Source organism: Dreissena polymorpha, chromosome 2 (assembly GCF_020536995.1).
Source record: "Dreissena polymorpha isolate Duluth1 chromosome 2, UMN_Dpol_1.0, whole genome shotgun sequence".
NCBI classification, from domain to species: Eukaryota; Metazoa; Mollusca; class Bivalvia; order Myida; family Dreissenidae; genus Dreissena; species Dreissena polymorpha.
Genome location: NC_068356.1, coordinates 69,598,197 through 69,619,476, shown reverse-complemented (window position 1 = coordinate 69,619,476; position 21,280 = coordinate 69,598,197). Strand labels below are relative to the sequence as shown.

The 21,280-nt window shown below is 32.8% G+C and overlaps 1 protein-coding gene and 1 long non-coding RNA gene across 5 annotated transcripts in view; one reads left to right on the top strand and one right to left on the bottom strand.

The window, feature by feature from the left end:
- LOC127867486 (ras-related protein Rab-3) overlaps positions 1-21,280 on the bottom strand; it is an 86,169-nt gene that overhangs the window by 39,454 nt on the left and 25,435 nt on the right. The gene's annotated exons all lie outside the window — the stretch shown is intronic.
- Positions 19,220-20,712, top strand: LOC127867490 (uncharacterized). Its single transcript, XR_008043514.1, has 3 exons — positions 19,220-19,433; positions 19,755-19,945; positions 20,282-20,712. It is a non-coding gene; the product is annotated as an uncharacterized LOC127867490 (long non-coding RNA).

Genomic DNA, 21,280 nt, shown 5'->3' with positions numbered 1-21,280 from the left:
ATGCAGCTGCATACTGCTTTTATATTTCAGCAACTACTAACATTTCGCTTAAATTTCAACCTTAAAGATATACAAGTGTTATCCTTTCATGTGATATATAAAGAAAAATATCAAAGAGAAAATAATTTCAAGCCCCTCACAAGTTACTTTGAGACATTTTAATTGCGGGTTGATACATGTACAAGCCAATCAGTTGTAGGGATTATTATTAGTTAACTTTATAATATTAGACGAGAATGTGTTCAATTTGTTCGCCCCATACAAAGTGAGCCTCGCCAATAACGCCCGAAAGTCGTCTTATACGAGAAAAAGGCGGGCGATTTGGAAAAACACGGCCAATACGGAAAAAGATCCGCCAATACGAGATTCAGCCAATCAGAAACCAGGAAAAACTAGGCCTTATATGAGAATCTAAATTTTCGACAATTTTGGATGCCATTTTGAAGATGTATGCTTAGTTTTGGTGCAAAAGTTTAAATCTTTAAAAATATAATATTGCATTTTACTTAAAGCACTCACTAATAAATTCAGCTCCCTTTCTCGTGCAGTGCAACCACAACAGTAAGGTTCAATATTTGAGCACATGTACATAAATAACAACTTTGAATATTTTCAAGCTACAATGAGCGCCGAAAGCAAAACTAATTCGAAATCATTGAGGATTTACACATTACAAATGCAATTCCTAATGGCAATAAGTAAGTTTTCAACCCTTATTGTCTTTGTGAGTTGTATTAAAAACAATGGTAGTGGATCCAGTGTGGCTGGAATGTAATCAGGTATATTTTGAATAATTTCTCAACCTGTCAAATTGTGTTTACTGCATCATGTATAGTTCTTCTTGAATGCTCTGAGCTTTTATGGGTACATACATACAGCTCTTCGTTCTTTTTGATTCAACCAAATTAAATGTCAAAATAATAAGTATAAAATTTGTCAATAAATTCGAATTCAATCAACCTAAATCAGCATAACAAACACAAAACCTGTAGCCATCAATATCAATTTGCGTGTTGTTTGTGGATAAATGCTCAAAACTAAAAGTTTACAAAAAAACGTTATCAAACCAAAAGTCGAAGTTTTGATTGGACAATTCGATCTATTTTATGAAGGTTCTGTAGAAAGTCAGTGTATTACGATTGGCTGATTAGACACAAGATCTATCTCACGGGGGGAATATTTTTTAATTTGGAATTTTCGGAATATTCTGCTTTTTCCATTGATGTGTTTGAAACTTTTGATTTTGATCATTATATATGCAAGCACACCACATCATGTGAGTTGTTTTAATTTGACCATTAGTGATATATATGATCTGTGTGTGTTTATTTATGCCAGAAAATAGATTATATTGCTAATATTACCAATTAAAGTACCGCCAAGATTTTGGGCGGGGGACTTGAGATGGAAAATGCTTTAACCAGTTGCAACTCGCATGCAGCGACCCGGAGGGTTTAAATGCTATTCAGGGGTTTTTCAGCACTGTCTGCGCCTCCGGAAAACCGAGGCATTCCCAATGCAAACGGACCTGATCCCAAACCAAAATTATAACAAGAATTCCCAATTTCCAAAAAAAAATAATAATTTTTTTTAATATTTTTTTTTTTTTTTTTAAAGAAGTGTTTTATGACATATGATTATTAGATTATAAATGTTCCAACTCGTCCAGCTGATGTGTATCATACCAACAAGCACTGCTGTGGTTGAGTGAGGATTCAGCACCATGAACCTGCTGTTCTCCCCATTTCACAGCACATTCACACAAACCAAACTGACTCATCTGATGCTTACCTGCATTAAATGTCAAAATAACAAATAACAACAAATTATTTGTTTAACCTCTGACTTATTTAAGCATGATAAATTCACAATGTTTTCCCAAAATGAGCTGTTTCATCCAAGCAAAAATTCCCAAAATGGACAATTTTGTCGATAAAAAATTCCCAATTTGGTCAAACTCCTTTTCCCAAAATAGGCAGAAAAACCCCTGCTATTATTCATATGCTTTTATCACTAATATCGCCTTCATATTAATAAAATAATAATTATTCTCCTGAAATTAAATGCATGGAACATGACATTGTGTTTCCTCTTGCACCAATATTCAATTTTCTTTTTAAATTAACAAGATATCTCTTAAAAAGTATTTTGATGTACATAACATTTTCAAAGCATTTTGCATGGGAATATAAACAGGGAAAAAGTTGTATGGAACAGAAATTTTGCTATTTTTCAAAAATTCATACTTCATTTAATAGCAAAAACCTGTAATTTGAAAGTAAAATTCAAGCTTTTCTTGCTGGATAATATAAAGTTAATTAATAAAATTGTCATTAATTAGTTGAATTCATATTGGCTTTGTTATCGAGCTTCAGACAGCCATATTGTCCTTCTGCCTGTGGCTCAATAACAAAGCCAATATGAATTCAACTAATTAATAACATTATATTATTCTGGCATGTTTCACATTTTCTCAAGGCTTATTTTGAATAACAAATTAAGGCCTAATATTCACAAATCTCCTTAGGGAAATGTTCTTAATCTTGCGCAATTCCCTCAGTCTCAGGCAAATTCATGCTGAGGTCTACGCATTTAACTGTGTCTTCAATAAAATACATATCCCTGAATGAACTTAATATTTTATCATAATGCAAACATTAACCATTGGAATTTTCAAAGGGCATTTCTTCTATAAAAACTAACATCTAATGCTACTTCAGTAAAAATTTCCCTGAGAAGATTTGTAAAAACTTGCTCTGAAAGATCAACCTTATAATGTGTGAAAGGCTGGAAACATTATCTTAAATATATATAATCGGTAGCTGTACTGTCCATTCCATCTGTTAAAACACTAACGATTTCATAAATTATGCATGAACCGACAACTCCCATTCCCGCCTATAACTGTTCCTGTGTACATGTAAGTGGGCTGAACTTGAGACTGTCGTATATGATCTACGTAGCTATATCCACATACACCAGTTTCCTGTGCATCACTTGCACAGGCGCTGGTCAATACTGGCAACCAAATGATAACATTCTTTATGCAAGAATGTTTCACTTCTATAACTCAGAAAACAAAAATCCTGCTTTTCTGACAGCATTTCTTTCATTTGTCCACAACAGTGCACAGAAATTATAATACTCACTCACCCTGAAGAATTATTTCCGTTCTAGAATGAGCTAAATACTCTGGCTGATGGGAAAAGTGATTAGTAAAAATAAAAATAAAATATGTAAACAATTTAAGGGATAACTGGGTTAAAATTGGTTTTTAATAATAATTACTGTCATATTAAATAACACAAAAGGGCCAAATACACTAGTAGGCAAATGCATTGAAACCTAAGGAAAATTTATAAATCTTTGTTTGTGATTTAAGTGAAATAAACTTGTCCTTTGACCAAGCTTTTTTTAACCCATTTCAAAAAGATTTTATGTGGGCAGTGACATTATTTATAAAATGTTCTGCCAAACTTTCAAAATATGAAAAGAAAAAGGGGAATGTAAAATCACGAAATGAAAGTTTGGTAAACGTGCTAATATGTCACACCAGGAAACTGCATCACCATATTGCAGCCAGGTATTGTATTGGAAAATGTTTAAACCTTTCCCACTCAGAAGCAAAGTGCAAATGGCTATTTGCAAACAGCATAAAACCAGAACAGCCTGTGAGTAACTCGCAGTCTGTTCAGGTTTTATGCTGTTTGCTGCTCATAAGTAACTAAGGTTTGGAAATGAAGCCTTTAAAACTTATATTTTGATTAAGAAAGGTCTTTAATAAAAATGTAACTTACTAAGGGATTACAAATGCATCAAAATACGTATCTAAGAGGTTAAGGGTTTAGGTCTCCTCAGAAATGTATGATAAAATCAATACACAACTTGATTGGCCATGCTTGGTCTTCTACTCACTGACCTTCATGGGTTTACAGTCCTGCCATGTATACAAACTCAGATTGCAAGCCCTGTTTGGTAATTGTTGTACATTAACAAAATTGTATCCACATTTCTAATGGATTCAACGCTTTAAATATGAATGGACTACTGAAGTTTCTTAACATAAATGTTGAAATATATTGCTTGTTGAAATGCTTATGCAACTAATGCATTTAAGAACGATTTATTCAATGAAATATGCTATGAAATTTTTTGTTCATTGACACGCCATCTCAGACACCCAAACTGACAGAGGACGAACTGTATATAATCGAGTCAAGAAAAGAACTACATCAAGAACTTACTGTTGTGTTAAAAGAAAGACCACCTTCAGAAAAACGAATTTAGTGACATAAAAAAATCCCTTGTTCTGTGCTTAACACTCACAGAAGATCAATTTAATCTACACAGATACCAATATTCTCCCTCTACACAATCTTAGGCAACTCTTTCAATATGTCCAACTTCAATTTCCCTCTAAATTACAGAGATCTACAGATGCAAGGAGACAAGGCAAAGAAATCAATAAATCATTATTCCTTACAAACTGAAGGATTAACAGCTCTATGCCAAGAAAGTATTCCTGAATCAAAGGCAAGTCATCTTTTTGAAGCGTAAATGTCTGGCATTAAATTAAATAAAAGCTTTTCTATTCAGTTAAAAGCAGGTCTGTATTTCCAGATCATTTTATAACATGACAAATTAATTTGCTTGAATCCAGATTTGGCATTCTACTCAGACATTTTACATTACATTTAGTACAGCAGTTAAATATTGCCGTGGGATCTCTCAGAATTATAATGAACATATATTATTGTATTATGGAAATTTACCAGGAAAATGGTTTAACACACATTTAGGAACTTGAATTCCACAATCATTAAATATAATGGTTTTTACCACTAATTTTATACAATAATTATTAAGTGTGTTTTTCAAAGACATTTACTGTTGTGAATATGACAAGGGAGGCAACTTGTTAATGTAGTTAATGTACAATGCTTTGATGTCTGTTGAAGTTGATACATGTACATGGGACCAAAGGAATTGCACTCACATAAACAGAGAAGTATCGTATAAAAACATAGATTACATGCTATACCCAGGATTTTATAAAGGCACACAACCACTTTTGTTTTATTTGTACATGACTGTCTTACATTATTTTTGCACATTACACCTAAAACAAGCATAAAATGATAATCTTTGTAAATTAAGGCACTATGGTAAACTAAGGCACATTAGGAAACCCTTGATTTGGAAATTCATGTACAGGGAAGGATCTACATGCCTCTGGGAAGGATCAAACCTAGTAAGTAACTGACTTCTGTCATACTGCAATCAAAGGAAATATGGAAATATGGAGAGAAAATATTTCATGACCAATGAAGGCACGTGTCAGATTGGACGTTAAACTCACAAACACCTCAACAACAGTAAGGAAGGGTTTATCTGCCAGTACATGCATGAAGCTTAATGATAATTGCATATTACCCGGTTACTTAATGACAATTGTATATTTCTTATAGACAACTCCACATTGAAATATTACAACTTGTCAATGTGATTAAATTCTGTTACATTACAAATGTATTTTTGTTTCTTGCATTTGCTGTAGAGACAATTAATTGCTCATGCGCCTTAATGCTTATGTTCATTCCCTTACCATTTGTTTTCAGCGTAATGGACATCATGCTTTAAAATTAAGAATACATGTATTACAATATTTAATAATACTACAGTCAAAACTGACCTAACGGCCACCTGAATTTACCGGTCACCTGCAGACAACGGTCAGTCTGGAATCCCCCCGATGAAAAACACTCTATATTACACTTGAATTTAATGGCCACCTGACCATAACGGCCAACGGCTACTATATTCCACTCCGAAATTCATGTTTGACCTGAAATCAACGGTCACGCGACAGTCGTCTCGAGTCGCAAAAATTAAAAACACAGCACATTATTTGTCCGTCTATTTTGCGTTTAAAGCGTCTGAAAGCGGTAATTGTCTATGATATTATTAAAGCGACCCGCTGCGAGTAAACAAATATAAGGTGTTGTGAAGGTTTTTTTTCAGGGGATAATTGTGGGGGTATCTTCAAAAGAAAATATGTCAGAGTTTATGACTTGTTTAAAGTAATTATCGCTAAATTAAATCACCGCTATTTCTTTGAATTAGAATGGTACAATTACACCGTACTATCGGTTTATGACACCGAATCCGCTTTTTAGACTTTTACGGACGTGACGTCAACGGAACGTGACTAGCTTTATTTACTGAATGAATGAGATGCATGAGTTAACAATTATACCAGCGTTGATAAAGTCATTGCTTTAATTTAACAATATGAAATTAAATCAATTTAAAAGATATTATTCTCTATTATTCAATGTACATGCGTAAGTTAATGCTGTTATTATGCTTTGTTAATGCAATTAGCGTTTGTTTTACACTGTATGCAAACGACTGGGTGGGGTAACGACGTAGTAATACTACCAACTGACCAACCTTCTTAAAATTGTGATCCGAATTCAACGGTCACCTGTGGACAACGGTCACTTTGATCATTTCCCTTCAAGGACCGCTGAATTCAGGTTTGACTGTACTTCTATTTACCGTCTGTGATTGTCTAAGCGCATTTCACAAGTTCTGCCTCAATTATCTTTTTATGCATGTAATGCGTTATTCTATTAATAACTAAATGGAACAAATTAAATTTTTAATGTTCTTGCCCAAATTATTACACAGGGAGAAAACTCTGGCACATGTACGATAATATCAGGCATGTAGACTACTTTTGTTGAATAATTCTGGTGCTCAGCTTGATATGAATTACAAATAACATGTCATGTCGCATTTGATTCACTTCATTTTGTGTCATGCCTTACAACGTGCATTATCAAAGGGGATAATCACGTGATAGTCAAGATGGTGGACGCACATTTTTCGCCGTTTTAAACCTTTTATTACTCTTGTTTAATTGTTTAAGGACGCTCACTTTCCAGCCATATCAGTTAAAAAGTGATAAGGGTTTATTTCGTATTTAAATTCACTTTGTATCTCGACTTTACTCACTGCAAGTGTTCTTAGTAAAGCCCTAATTAGGTCATCCCGCTAAGAAATTACGCACCGAGTAAAGTCGAGATATAGAGCGACTATTACTTTGAAATAAACGTCAGTAACTTTGTTGTTAATATGGCTGGAAAGTGGGCGTAATTTAAATAATAATTCAAGTTATTAAAGGGTATAAAACAGCGAAAAATACCAGCCTCGGCACGGACGTCGCCATCTTGATAATCACGTGATTACCCCCTCTGTGAATGCTTATTGCTTTTGTCTTGTTGAATTGCTTGTTTACTACATTAAGTGCAATACTTGTTGCTAGTCTTATTACTAGTGTGAATTTGTAATGAACAAGCTATAATATATAGAACAATATGAACTTGAATAAAAAATGATATTAAATGGATGGGGTTTTATTTATACGTTTGAGAATATGTGAAATACATTCATTAAGTAACGACAGCTGCAATGAATTGGAAATTAATCGAGACTTGATGAAGATTGATTGTAATTTTATTGAACCGAAGCTGACACAGATTTTACATGAGATAATGGAAGTTGTCGGTGAAGGTCATTCTTTAGAGAGTCTATAAATAATGAAGAATGGTGCTCATGGGTGGGATGTTATATAATATATGGGAGGGCATGTAAAGTCTGTGTCAGCTTCGGTTCAATAAAATTACAATCAATCTTCATCAAGTCTCGATTAATTTCCAATTTTATTGAACTGATAGCTGAACAGATTTTCCATGAGATTTTAGAGCTAGACAGCATTCCTCATTATTCCAAACTGATAATACATGAGCTATTTTGTATTATCAGGATCTTATTAACTAACAACTGTTCCAAATAATAGTATTATGCAACTCATGAACAATTATTAACTATATATATATATATATATATATATATATATATATATATATATATATATATATATATACACGCAATTTATTTCATGTATCAATGCACATTGTAATTAATATTACAACATAATCCATCTATGAAAATAATGCTCCTGCATATGTCATGTCAATAGTTTTATTATAAAACTTATGAAAAATTTTTGCGGAGCTCCAGCCTGCAGCTTGCATAATAGTGTCAATTTGAACACCTTTTGCTGGCGCAGCTGACGTAGATGCTGCCCGACAGCTGTGCGCACCAAATTGTGTGATGTCTATTCCTGCTTTTTTCAACAATGACTTAACCCATCTAACCACTGTACTCTTAGTTGCGGAATTAAAAGGCTGCACTGTAGCAATAAACAACTGATCAGTGTTTCTCAAATTTTTAGTACGTTTATGTAATGCACTAAAGTTGTTTCTAAACATTGTTTTTTATCTACAGGGTACCTTTCTATCTTGAAAGGTTTAACATGAAGTCCCGGCTTTGACTGTTTCACCAATTGTGATATCTCACAGTATGCATAGTCTGACCCTATTTGTATTATCATCTAACTTGAACACATGAATAGTTTGGCATCTTTGACCAGATAGAATCATGAACAGAGTTGCTAGTTTTTCTGATAATTGTAACAAGGTAAATTCTGAATTTTCAGGCAATGCCGAAATATAATCATGGACGGCCTTGATTGGCCAAACTTTATGATATTTCGGCAATGACGGCTTGCTTGTAAAAACACCTTTCATGAATCTTTGAACTAATGGTTCTATCCCAATATTTCTACCATCAATAATACTGTAAAATGAAGATAATGATGACTTAGCGGTATTGATGGTGCTGTATCCCAGCCCATGGTGAAACAACTCTGTCAGGAATTCTAAAATTGTTGTGGTAGATGCAGTAAGCAGATTAATTTTCCACCTGTCACAAAATAACACCCATTTTCTGAAATATGTCCCATACTGTAGGACAGTGGATTTTTTCCAGGATTGCAAAATGATGTTGATAAGTGTTTTGTGATAATCCCGCACCCTGGAGGTGTTCCCGGATAATACAAAAGCTCCCAATTTCAGTTTCCGAACTGGGTGGTTCCTGTTCTGGTCTGTTGGCATTAGTACCACTCTGTTGGATGGTAGGATGTAAGACTGTACACAAGTCTGTTGCAGCAACACGCTGAACCACACCTGGGTTGGCCACAATGGAGCAATCAGAATTGCTGTTTCCACAACCAAGTGACTAAAGAAGCGCAAAGGAGCACAGGAGTTGCAGTTGGTAAAGAATAGCGCAATGCAAAAATCATTCTTTATATACCAACATGCAATTGTTATATGTCAAGATGGAGCTGTCAATATGCAATATACAATTGTCATGAAGAAATATGCTAATTTTCATTTAGCAACAAGAATGGACTAGCGGACATTCCCATCCATACAACAGCAATGCACTAAACTTCCAAACCAAGAATAGGCATGGCTGGCAAAATTATCATAATTCATCCCATTGGTGCAAAAAGGCACATGGTACCTTTTTGCACCAAGGGGGCAAATTATCATCTACAATGTTAACAGTTCTCATGCATGACAAGTTTGAAGGTGCTAATTGTGTTACAGCAGTAAATTCAATATTTAAAATGACATGTTAATGAGCAATAATACTATTGTAAGCTAGCAGCACATTGACAAATGTAAAACGGACTGGTTATAATTATTGTGTAGATTTTGAAAACATCAGTTTGAATTCAAACAAAACTATGCAAACCCCTACAGCCACCATCCCTATACAATAATGTAAATGCACGAACTTTACAGGGTTTGTTTTTCTGAAAATCTACCTCTCGCATAAACTTATTTTTTCCCTCTGTCATGAAATATTCCCGCCAAACAATCAATTTTCTTCTTAAATTACCTTTAATATATTCAGTAACAAAAAAACAACAACTTGTGTTTATTTAAAATGAATTTAATAATCAAAACTTACAGGTGAAAAACCTATGCACAATTCCACATGAATGATAAACGGAGAATTTGGATTTGTCAAATGACAACATAAATTAACTATTAGTTTTTGAATGTTGTCAGACATATACCATTTTAACGTTGCTATATAGTATGCATTCAAGTCTTATGATTTATTCCGTCATTATGCCAAGATGGTGCAATATTGAGGAAAGACTTTAAAGTTCTCTGCAAAAATGACAAACAAATGTTGAATAAACTACTGATATCATTGAATTACAGTACAGCCAACGCGGCACAAACATAATCCGCGGCTACGCCACGGCAAGATTATTAGTACGCGGCGGCCCAATCGTGTGTTCACGCGGCGTATCGCCGTGGCACTCGGCATCGATCCGCGCAACGACGCCCAGTCTATATTAACCTCGAGTACTTTCGCGGAGTATATCCGCCGCATATGTACGCGGCGGATCATCGAGTGAAAAGAAATCCACCTACATGTACATACATGTATGTGTAGCGTAGAATTAATTACGCGCAACTGTTAATGTTTCGTTCGATTATCATTATTAAATTTGTAATCCGAAAAGCACTTCCGAATTTTAATGCTAAAGCGACCTTTGGCAAATTCTAGCGTCAAATAAACAGTGCTAAAATATCCTTTGTGTCATAAAAAGCGCACGAAAAGTATGCAGACATGTAGAACGGTGTTTGGAAAGATTGGGTGTATTTTGTGTTGTATAAATACATGAACATCACGTCAGGCGTAAATCGCGTGTTCAGTGGAAAAAAAACGCCCCGATTAGACGTTATATTTCATCATCTCTATAAATAGTAACAAATGCCAAAATGTATTTGATACTTAACGAGAATGTTTGTGTATCGTAAATATTTACCAGCATTTGCTTTTAAACTGGAATATACAGGATTATCGGGTAATTAGTAGCGATATTAACTGTATAATATGAACAAAATAAAACATGTTTATATACGCATATTCAAACAATATAAGCTGATAATTAACAAATCAACAAATACGTTGTCACCGTCTTGATTATTGATGTGGCTTCAAACTGCTAATTTTCCCGGCCTAAATATAATAGCAAAATCAACATGCAATTAATTTATAAATCCACCATATGCTGGAGCCTTGATTTTATATACAAACATCAAGTATTCATTAGTATTAACACATGTATACATGTGTTTGCAAATTGGAGATCAGTCTACTTGCAAAGACAAGACAAATTTTCAAGATTATTGATAGAAGAGAAAAAAGAAAACATGGCTCGATTTAAATGTGTTTTATCTGTGTATAATTTGATTCATATGCATATTCAATGTTCTCCTAAAGCACAGCTAGCCGTTGATTTCACCAGTTACTGTAAAACCATTAAATTTCGTGTGGTTCGAATTTACGTAGATTTCGTTGGTCCGCTGAACCACGAATTCAAGTACCAACGATTATTTATACATTTTTAATCTGAAAACGTTTTGAAAGAGACATTATTGATTGAGATATGCTAGTTAATACAATATGTTGTTTTCTTGATAAGTGTTTGGGTAATAATACTTTTTAAATCAAGCAGGGTATTTAAACTGTACATTAACTATTGTTTTCTTTTACGTGACGTCGTCATATGAACATTTCGCAGATTTATCACATATGAATTAGTGCCAATTAAAGTTATAAGACACATAACGGTTTACACACGTGTATTTTGAGGACCTTATTACTCAATTGCTACGACAATGGGACCAACTGCGCTGAAAAGTGCAAATATTGTCAAAACAACATGATGACAATTAGCGAGCGGGGACACAAGTGCGCCACTTTATCGCTCTTTTCGGCTACATTTTCATGCTTCAGTGCACATTAACCTGAAGTCTTGCTGTCAACACAGATTAGCTGATTATTCTTCTTTATTACTCTGGTTGTTTTAGTAAAATTTTAATTAATATGACGGTCAGTCTTCCCCGAACATATGAAATCTACTAAATTACGTATAAACGGATTAGTAGTTTTTTTATTTGCAATCCAGGAAATTACATGTCAACGAATTAGTTGTTTTTTATTAAACCACGAAATTTCATACCGACGAATTTCTATACGTTTACAGTATTAACAATCTTGGTGCCGGCTACTTTTCCCTAAAATATCAATTCAAAATATAGTGCAAAACACCTGTTTCAGTTTTTAGTAGCTGGCTACTTTGAAAATATAACTGGCTAATAAAATTTTAATGGAGAACGCCCTTGTCAAAAAATAACCCACTTTCATACCAAAACACACTTAAACCAACATAAAACTGTGTTTTTTCTGAGTTTTTCTTAGCGGAAGTTGGTTTTTGCTAATAAAAGTGAGTTTTATGTGCGCTAAACTGTGCTTAACTGAGTTTAAAGTTGGTTATTTTAAGAAGATGTGTGTTTAAGCGAGTTTTTTTCTGTAAGAAGTCGGTTTTTTGTGTGTCAAAAGTGAGCCTTTTTATTTATGAGTTGGTTTATGTGTGTTTAAGTGTGTCTTTTTGTTTTATAAGCGAGTCTTTTACAACAGAAGTTGGTCTTTTTTTAAACAGAAGTGGGTTTAAGCGAGTTTAACTTGGTCTTTTTGTAAATAAGTTGAGAGCTGCAACGAGGCTTAAAGACTCACTTTAACACACTTTTCAACAAGTTGGTCTTTTGTTTATTAATATAACTCATCAATGAAACAATAATTCTTCAACTGGGTCTTTGTTTAATGTTTATAGCCATAAATAAAACAGGTCAATTGTAAAGGTTTTTTTTTTACAGCTTGTTTGCCTTTGTCCCTATCAAAGACCTATAGATTACACAGATTGGAAACTTCGCGCCTAATCGGGCTATCTCTCGGCGGGGTCACGTGGTCGAGAAACTGATAAGAACACTTGGGATCAGCAGACGATTTATTCCATGAATCAATCGGAGTAGTCCGGAGATAGCCGGTGTATCACGATTGCGATAAGATAGCGACGCGTCAGTAGCAACGGCTACGATTATCGAGAAAAGTTATGCGAAAATGTAGAAAGGCGGCTGTAACTTGGTAAATAATGATCCGATTTTCATAAAATTAAGTTTCATAGAAACATGAGTAATTATGTTTTTATAAAATCTCGATTTTATTTACCTACAATAAGAATTCATAATGCCGCGATCATTGAAGCAATTGTGCTAAGAACTTCCAAATCGCGGCGAGAATGCTGTTGAATAGTTTATTTGAAAGGCTTTTGCTGATAAAATATTCTTGTATAATTTGGTATTTCAGACAGTTAAAACCTTATAAAATATTATTATTTCAAAAAGGATAGATATATGTGGACACATAGATCTAGGTCTCTGATTAAAACAACATTACAGTATAATAAATGCTATGATCGTTCGATCCAAAAACGGTTTTAGTTCGACTTATTTCAATATTGATTGTGTAGATTTTTTTCAATTGTTTAATTCTCTTTTTATTGAGATTTAATTCATGAGTTATAGGTTATTAAAGTTTTGTTTGTAATCCAGTTTTTTTCTTTTGGTAATTAAATTAAGCTTTCAGTATCGTGGGCTAGGATTTCGCGAAAAGAAAAAAACAAAAAATTTTCACGCGCGTGTAAATCGTCGGATCAATTAGCGAACTGAAGATGCTTTGTGTGTTTTTTCTTTACTCTTGAGAATTAATTAAAGGAAGGGATTCTTACTTCAATTATCAGTTTGCGTTGTTGATTGATTTTAATTGTGTGATCAGTGGCCGCGGCCGGCGAATTCATTCTTTATATGTCATTGTGATGTCCAATTAAGGTAAGTCTTTGTTGTGAATGTGTTAGATTTTAATATACTTGTTTATAATAGTACGTTATAAACACAATGAAATGCTGTATAAAACTGTTTAAAAAAAGGCTATTCTCGATTGTGTATCTTATAAGTTGGACATACTAGTACATATTTTGGATTTTACATTTTTAAATTCTGTAACATTTGTGTAATCATGTCGCGTAACAGAGACCCTGATTTTTTCGCTTGGAGTGATAGTGATTTAGACCTTGATGAGCTTTTTGAAGGGGACTATACTGACAATGACTCTGTTTGTACTGATAAACATAGTGTTAGTGTTGATAAGAAAGATATATATGTGTGTCCAATTTGTTCACGAGAATACAAGACTATATATTTCTTACTGTAAGAGGTTTTGCAATTACAAAACTAATAAATAAGAAAACTGAGAAAAGTGCAAAAAATTAAAAGAAAACATCCGCCAGCCTGAGAGATGCTTTAAAGTCACTGAATACCGGTAATTTGAAATAAACTGGGACTATAGGTCTGTACCAGAAGTTTAACATCAGGACTATCAGTATGGGAATATTGAAACTAATAACGTGTGCTCTGCTATTGCTTACGCTTTTAACAATGACAATTTGTGGTTTTTATAGTCATCTCACAGCATTGTACTTTCATCTAGTTCTTTTATTCATACCAAGATAAACATATTACCCAGAATAAAAATCTTATTTCTTCAATTTGAGGTGAATAATGACAAAGTTTTTCACAATGAACCAAAGCACGTTTGACAACATGTGTGTATAATAGGGTAAAAGAGCTTAAAATTGTACCATCTTTGTACAAGGCCAAAATCCTTTAAAATGAACATTATCCTCCAGTTTAATTAATTCATACCAAGATTAACATATCAACAAGCATAAAAAATCTGACTTAATCTTTTTGGGATGAAAAATGAAAAAGTTTATCAAAAAGAACAAAAACACGTTTAACAGCTATCTTGTACAACAGAAGAAAAGAGCTTAAAATTGTACCAACATTGTATAAGGCCAAATCCTTTAAATTGAATATTTTCTTGTAGTTTGTTTAAATCTATACTTAGATAAACATATTGCCTAGCATAAAAATCTTACTTCAACGATATGGGATGAGAAATGGAAAAGTTTTCACAAAGAAACAAACCACTTTTGCGACAGGTGTGAAAAATTATTGAATGAAATAACAGTATAAAATTGTACAAAATGTACAAAGGCAAAATCCTTTAAAATGACTTATTTTCGTCTACTTTTTATTAATCATACCTAGAATGTCATATCACCAAGCATAACAATCTGACTTAATCGATTTGGGATGAAAAATGAAAAAGTTTATCAATAAGAACAAAAACACGTTTGACAGCAATATTGTACAACAGAAGAAAAGAGCTTAAAATTGTACCAACATTGTATAAGGCCAAATCCTTTAAATTGAATATTTTCTTGTAGTTTGTTTAAATCCATACTTAGATTAACATCTTGCCTAGCATAAAAATCTTACTTCAAATATATGGGATGAGAAATAAAATAGAAAAGTGTTTCAACAAAATACAAACCACTTGATTGAATGAAATAACAGTATAAATAGTACAAATTGTACAAAGGCAAAATCCTTTAAAATACCTCATTTTCGTCTACTTTTTATAAATCATACATAGATTAACATCTCACCTAGCATAAAAATCTTACGTTATCAATATGTGATGCTTAATGAAGAAGTTTATAGAAAAATAATTCGGGCCTTTCAATTTTTCAAAAATTATCGAAAATGAACGAATCCAGTGTTCTCTTTCAAATTCCGATAAATTAATAATTAATTAGAATAATAACTACCAAAACCTAAAGAATTATCAAGGCAGAAAATAAATACTTATTTCTAATCACACACAAAATATTCAATATGTCTTTTTTCGGAGACCGACTTTGCTCACTACGTAAAGTTCGTAACGTTGCGCTTTCAGGCATTCATTGCTCTGCAAACTGACAACCGAGCGCTAAAAACACTAATTAACACATTAATATTGTTAATAACAATATCAAAATAATATAAACTAACCAGATCATGCTCAGAATACCCTACGACATCAAATATTAACGACTAATTACGAAGAATAATTGTTTGCTTTATAAGAAAATGGCCGACAGCAGCTGGAACAGGGAATAATCTACAGGTACACCGGCATCTCCAAAATCAATGTCACGTGACCCGCGTCCGCCGATAGATATTATCGCATATCGCTATAGCGGAGACGAGAGATTCCAATCTGTGTTATCTAGGTCTTTGTCCCTATTGTACATTTGTGTGCTCCCCATAATTTTTAGGGAATATTGGATGAAAATGGCTCTTTCAGATTATCACAGGTTCACAGATGGACAACAAGTATCACTGACAAAAACTATAACAATGGTCAAGCTTAGTTTTATACATGAAAATGAAAGAGTTTGTGTTTCACTTTGAATTTTTTCTTTATGTTTGTTTTTATTATAAACAATATCTTATGATTGTTTTATGTCTTAATTTTTTATTTTTTTTAAACAATCTCATATGATTGTTTATATTTTTTTAAAACAGTATTTACTTGTTAAATCTGCATATTTAAATAATTATGGTATTGGAAACATTATTTTGGAAATAATCTATTTATTTTTGTACATAAGTTATGCAAGATTTTGATATTTGCATATGATACCATCATATCCATTTTCTTAATTTGCAATAAAATAATAAAATGCCAAACATGACCTGTGTTACATAAACTGTCAACAAAATAACAAGACAATACCTAAAAACACCCTTATTTCACACCACTAACAATAAACAGATAACAATCTGTCAGGCATTCAGAGCTAAACAGGGTACTGATTATCTAGGGGTAGATAAGGCTACTGATGGGGTTTGCCTAGAGATAAGGCTGTGTGGAATGGTGTCCAGTCATTACACCCCCTGGACGTTACACCCCTGGTCATTACACCCTCTAAGCCTGGACATTACACCCACCAAGATATTGATTAGATTAGAAAGGTGTAATCAACTTATGAACCACTAATTGGATTTGTCATGTAAGATGACACTGATGAGATTAATGGTTGCTCAAATTATTTAATTGAGCAGCCATCATTTAAAACATTAATTTTTATTTCACCAGAATGACTGTAACAATATGCATCTAAATAATAAATACTTTTTTTCAAGAATATACAGACAGAAAAAACTTGAAGAAATAAAAATAAAGATAAATAAAATACATATTTAGAATAAACAAAACACAATCTTAATTCATATACATTTATTTTTATTTCACCATAATGTAATAATATGCATCTAAATCATAAATAATAACGACAGAAAAAACTTTGAAAACAAAATAAAATAATGATAAATACAATAATTATTTAGAATAAACAAAACACAATCTTAATTTATATACATTTATTTTTATTTCACCATAATGTTATAATATGCATCTAAATCATAAATACTTTTTTACAGACAGAAATAACTTTGAAAATAAAATACAAATTATGATTGATTAAAAAAAACTAAAATAAAATTGCCAAGAAATCCCATTATTAATTTAAAGCAAGTATTAATAAAGTAAAAATATCCTATATCTGTTGGTTTCAGTGAGTTTGTTAGATATTGAAATAGAAGTAACATATTGTCACTGTATGATATATAAAATTTTACTGCAGACTTCAAAGTTCATTAATTACAATATCATTAAACTTTAAAGTCAGAATTGATAATGAGGGATCATTGAAGAAATACTGTTTTATATTGAAACACAATTAACAGGAATCTGTCACTTTCTGTAGCATTCAAAGCATGTTTTCACAGTTTATGGGAGGGCCCTAATTGGCACTAGTCTGTGTATCTTTTATGGCCCCTAATAAACAGTTAGAGGGTCTTTGTCTGGCCCTAATGTGGCCCAAATAGGTCCAATGTTTATCTAAGTGGCCCAGTGTTACTGTTAGTTTTACAAACTGTGTTTCATAAATGATGACACAAAACTGTGTCAATGATTTAAAACACTAAATTGGGGCATGAGTCTTAATGCAACATAACACCAACTTATTATTTGAATGATAACAAAAATATATATAACATGTATAATCCCTCATGTCTCTACCCATTTCCCTTTTCCTGCATAAATACCATTCTGTTACATATCATATCATATTTTTGGAAAATAATATTTTTGTTAATAAAATGTAAATCATAAGACCATAAAATTGAATTTCATTTATGTAAAAATAAGAAAGTATTATTAGGATTCCAAACTTTCCACATGATGTAGTTGGTTAATATGTAACAAATAGTTTCGAATTATTAATAATTAATGGATATGTTTTTATAGAGACTAATAATTATATAAGTTATATAAACAGATAAAACACAGATACCAAGTTGTACCCAGTATTGTCCATAAGACCATTAAATTGAATTTCATTTATGTAAAAATAAGAAAGTATTATTAGGATTCCAAACTTTCCACATGATGTAGTTGGTTAATATGTAACAAATAGTTTCTTAATTATTAATAATTAATGGATATGTTTTTATAGAGACTAATAATAATATAAGTTATATAATTGTGTAGGTTAAAGTTTATAAATGAGTATTTACAAAAATAAATTGGTCAAGAATGGCGCAGCTAATAAGCTTAAACCAAGTTGGTGTTTTAAATTATTTATCAGTTACAAGACCATTTGATAACAACGGAAAATGCCCTAAGGTCCAATATCGCATGATGTCATGGAGCTCAAATTATATTAGATCTACAATGTTTATAATAGGAAGAAGAAAATGACTTACCGGTATCACCACATCTAATATGCTGCCATAATCCACAATTATCACATGAAACAGCAAAATCAGAACTATTAACAACTTTTTTTACAATTTGAATCAATACACCAAAGTATTTGTTTTGGGGGCATTTTGACACAGTAACAATGCATACCTATAGTATGATATTCTCTAAAATTGTTCTGGTATATATTGGGACAATGAGTAAAAACAATTTGCATTGAGTATTTGTCTTATTAACTTTGTTACCTTTGATGTTTTTGATATTCTTTTGCCACGACATAAAGATGCAATATTCTTTAGAATTCATAAAATCAAACAACAACATCTTCAAATGAATTTTAATAATAATGGTGTGAACAAACTCTTTTAATTTTAGGTGTTAATATTACACTTTGATAATTAACAAATTATTTGAAAAGATCAAAGAACAATGTTTTTCACACCAAAAAATTGGACACACATTAAAGCAGAAACATCATTAATCAAGTGAAGTGTGCCCCATGGTAGGTGTGATCACACCTTAGTAACCTAATCAATTATGTTTACATCTTGGTGGGTGTAATGTCCAGGCTTAGAGGGTGTAATGACTAGGGGTGTAACGTCCAGGGGGTGTAACGACTGGAAATCTGTGGAATAAGATATAAGGCTTTTGATTGGCTATTGCACTGAGGAAGTTATCTTTTTGAAAACAACAACTTTTGAAAAATAAGATGGTGTCAGCAATTGAATATTGAGCTAAATTTAATTCAGCAACATTAATATAATGAAGTGAAAGACTTATAATGGTAGTGTAAAATGTCTTGAAATTCTGTCAGCATGAAGTATTGTGTGATGAAAACAATGTGTTTTTTACTGCAATGTGGAAATCAATAATAAGTTGGTTGGAAAGGAGGTTGAACTGCCTGTTGTTGTTTTTGGAATACTGAAGAACAGTTTTAACAGGTTTGTATTGTCATTTCTTCACCCCTTTTTTTATTTAGTTTATTGAATTAATTATGATCATTATCATATTTATGTATTGTCACTGGGAAATGTAAATGGATAAGTTATTGTATTGCAATTTAAAGGATAAACAACACATTTTGAAGCAAAAATAGATAAACTTACACATGAAAAAGTGTAAATGTTGTGTACAGTGAATAATTATGGTTGTGTTTCATGGTTATTGTCATCTAAAATTTTATTTATATCTATTTCTGGTTATTACTGAACGGATTTCTTTCCCTCATACTTAATTAGAACTTATATATTTTAATTTTGAAGGTTAAACTCTTGCCACAAGGCAAAATTGACATCAATGGGAAGATCCTTTGGAAAGAATGTGCATCATCACCTGCCTGATGTATGGACTTTTAAACCTGGTTTTTACCCTGCACAAGCTGGCAAACTTGAGGGGAACAACAGTGGGAAAACCTCGCCCTGTCCTTGACCAAGAAAGCTCGATTTGTTGAGAGGTAAACTATACAGGTTATTGCATTTACAATGCCACCAGACCACACAGCCAAATGAGACCACGCATCTTGGTACATTTTCAAACTGCATTTTCTACCAAACGCAATTTCTTTTAATAATTGATGAAAAGTGCTAAGTCACATGTGATCACGGGATTAAAATTTCAAAAATAAACAAACAAAAACAACAAGCAAATAACTTAAATTTATTATTATTAAAGCAACAAGATTACCATAACAGCAATATTTCATAGTTAAGTGGAATGAAAACATAACCAATCAACATGTTTGAAGAATGCCTTGCCCTTTTGAAAGTGATATGGTATTAATCCTTTGCAGATCAACTGGCATAAGAGATGCTCAAGAGGAGAAGGACACAAGCAGCATCAATGGTACAACTACGTGTCGCTCCAGGGCCCGCTTTCCAGGTCTCTACCAGCTGCTTTCCAGGTCCCTCCACCTGCCAAGATCAGGTCTAATTCCCTGCACTGGCTGCTTTCCAGGTCCCCTAGCAGTCAAGGTCTCTCCAGTAGCTGCTGTGCAGGTCCCAACACCGTATGCCATCAAGGTCCCTCCATAAGCTGAAATCCAGGTTCCTCATTCCACTGCGGTTCAGGTACCTCCAACAGCTGAGATCCAGGTCTCTGCAGCAGCTGCGGTCTAAATACTCCACCCGCAGTGGTCCATTGCGGTCAACCTTTTGCTTTAAAATCTTCCATAAATGTCTATTATTTTATAATGTATTGTAAAAATAATCTGTTTGTATTAATTTGCGGTGTACTATTTTTGTCATATAAACATAATTTTCGTACACATTGTGTTTTTTTCCCTTTTAACCACATGGGGCTTATAATGAACTGTTGTAATTGCTTCACAAAAACTATTTTTTCTAGAACATATCAGTCCAAAATTTTTTTTTTCACACTGCAAAATCCCACAAAAGGCTCACAAAAAACCTACTTTCTTAAAAAAACTCACTAAAACACTGTTAAAACCCACAAAAATCAACTTAGCCAAACCCACAAATTTCTTTTGTTTTTTCACAGATAAAATACTGTTAATAACTAGGTTTAAAGCGAGTTAAAAGCATGTTTTCACTGTGAAAAAAACTAACAAAGGCGTGCTTTCAGCTCACTTTTCGCTCACTTAAAAACCGTGTTTAGCCTGCTTATAGCTCACATAAAAAACACACTTTTTACCCACTTAAAACCAACTTCACAGATAGAAGTTGGTCTAAGCATGTTTAAAAAACCTCAAAAAACCAACTTGTAGAAAATCATACTCACTTTAAACCCACTTAAGATGGTTAAAAAACCCACTATGTTGGTTTAAAGCGAG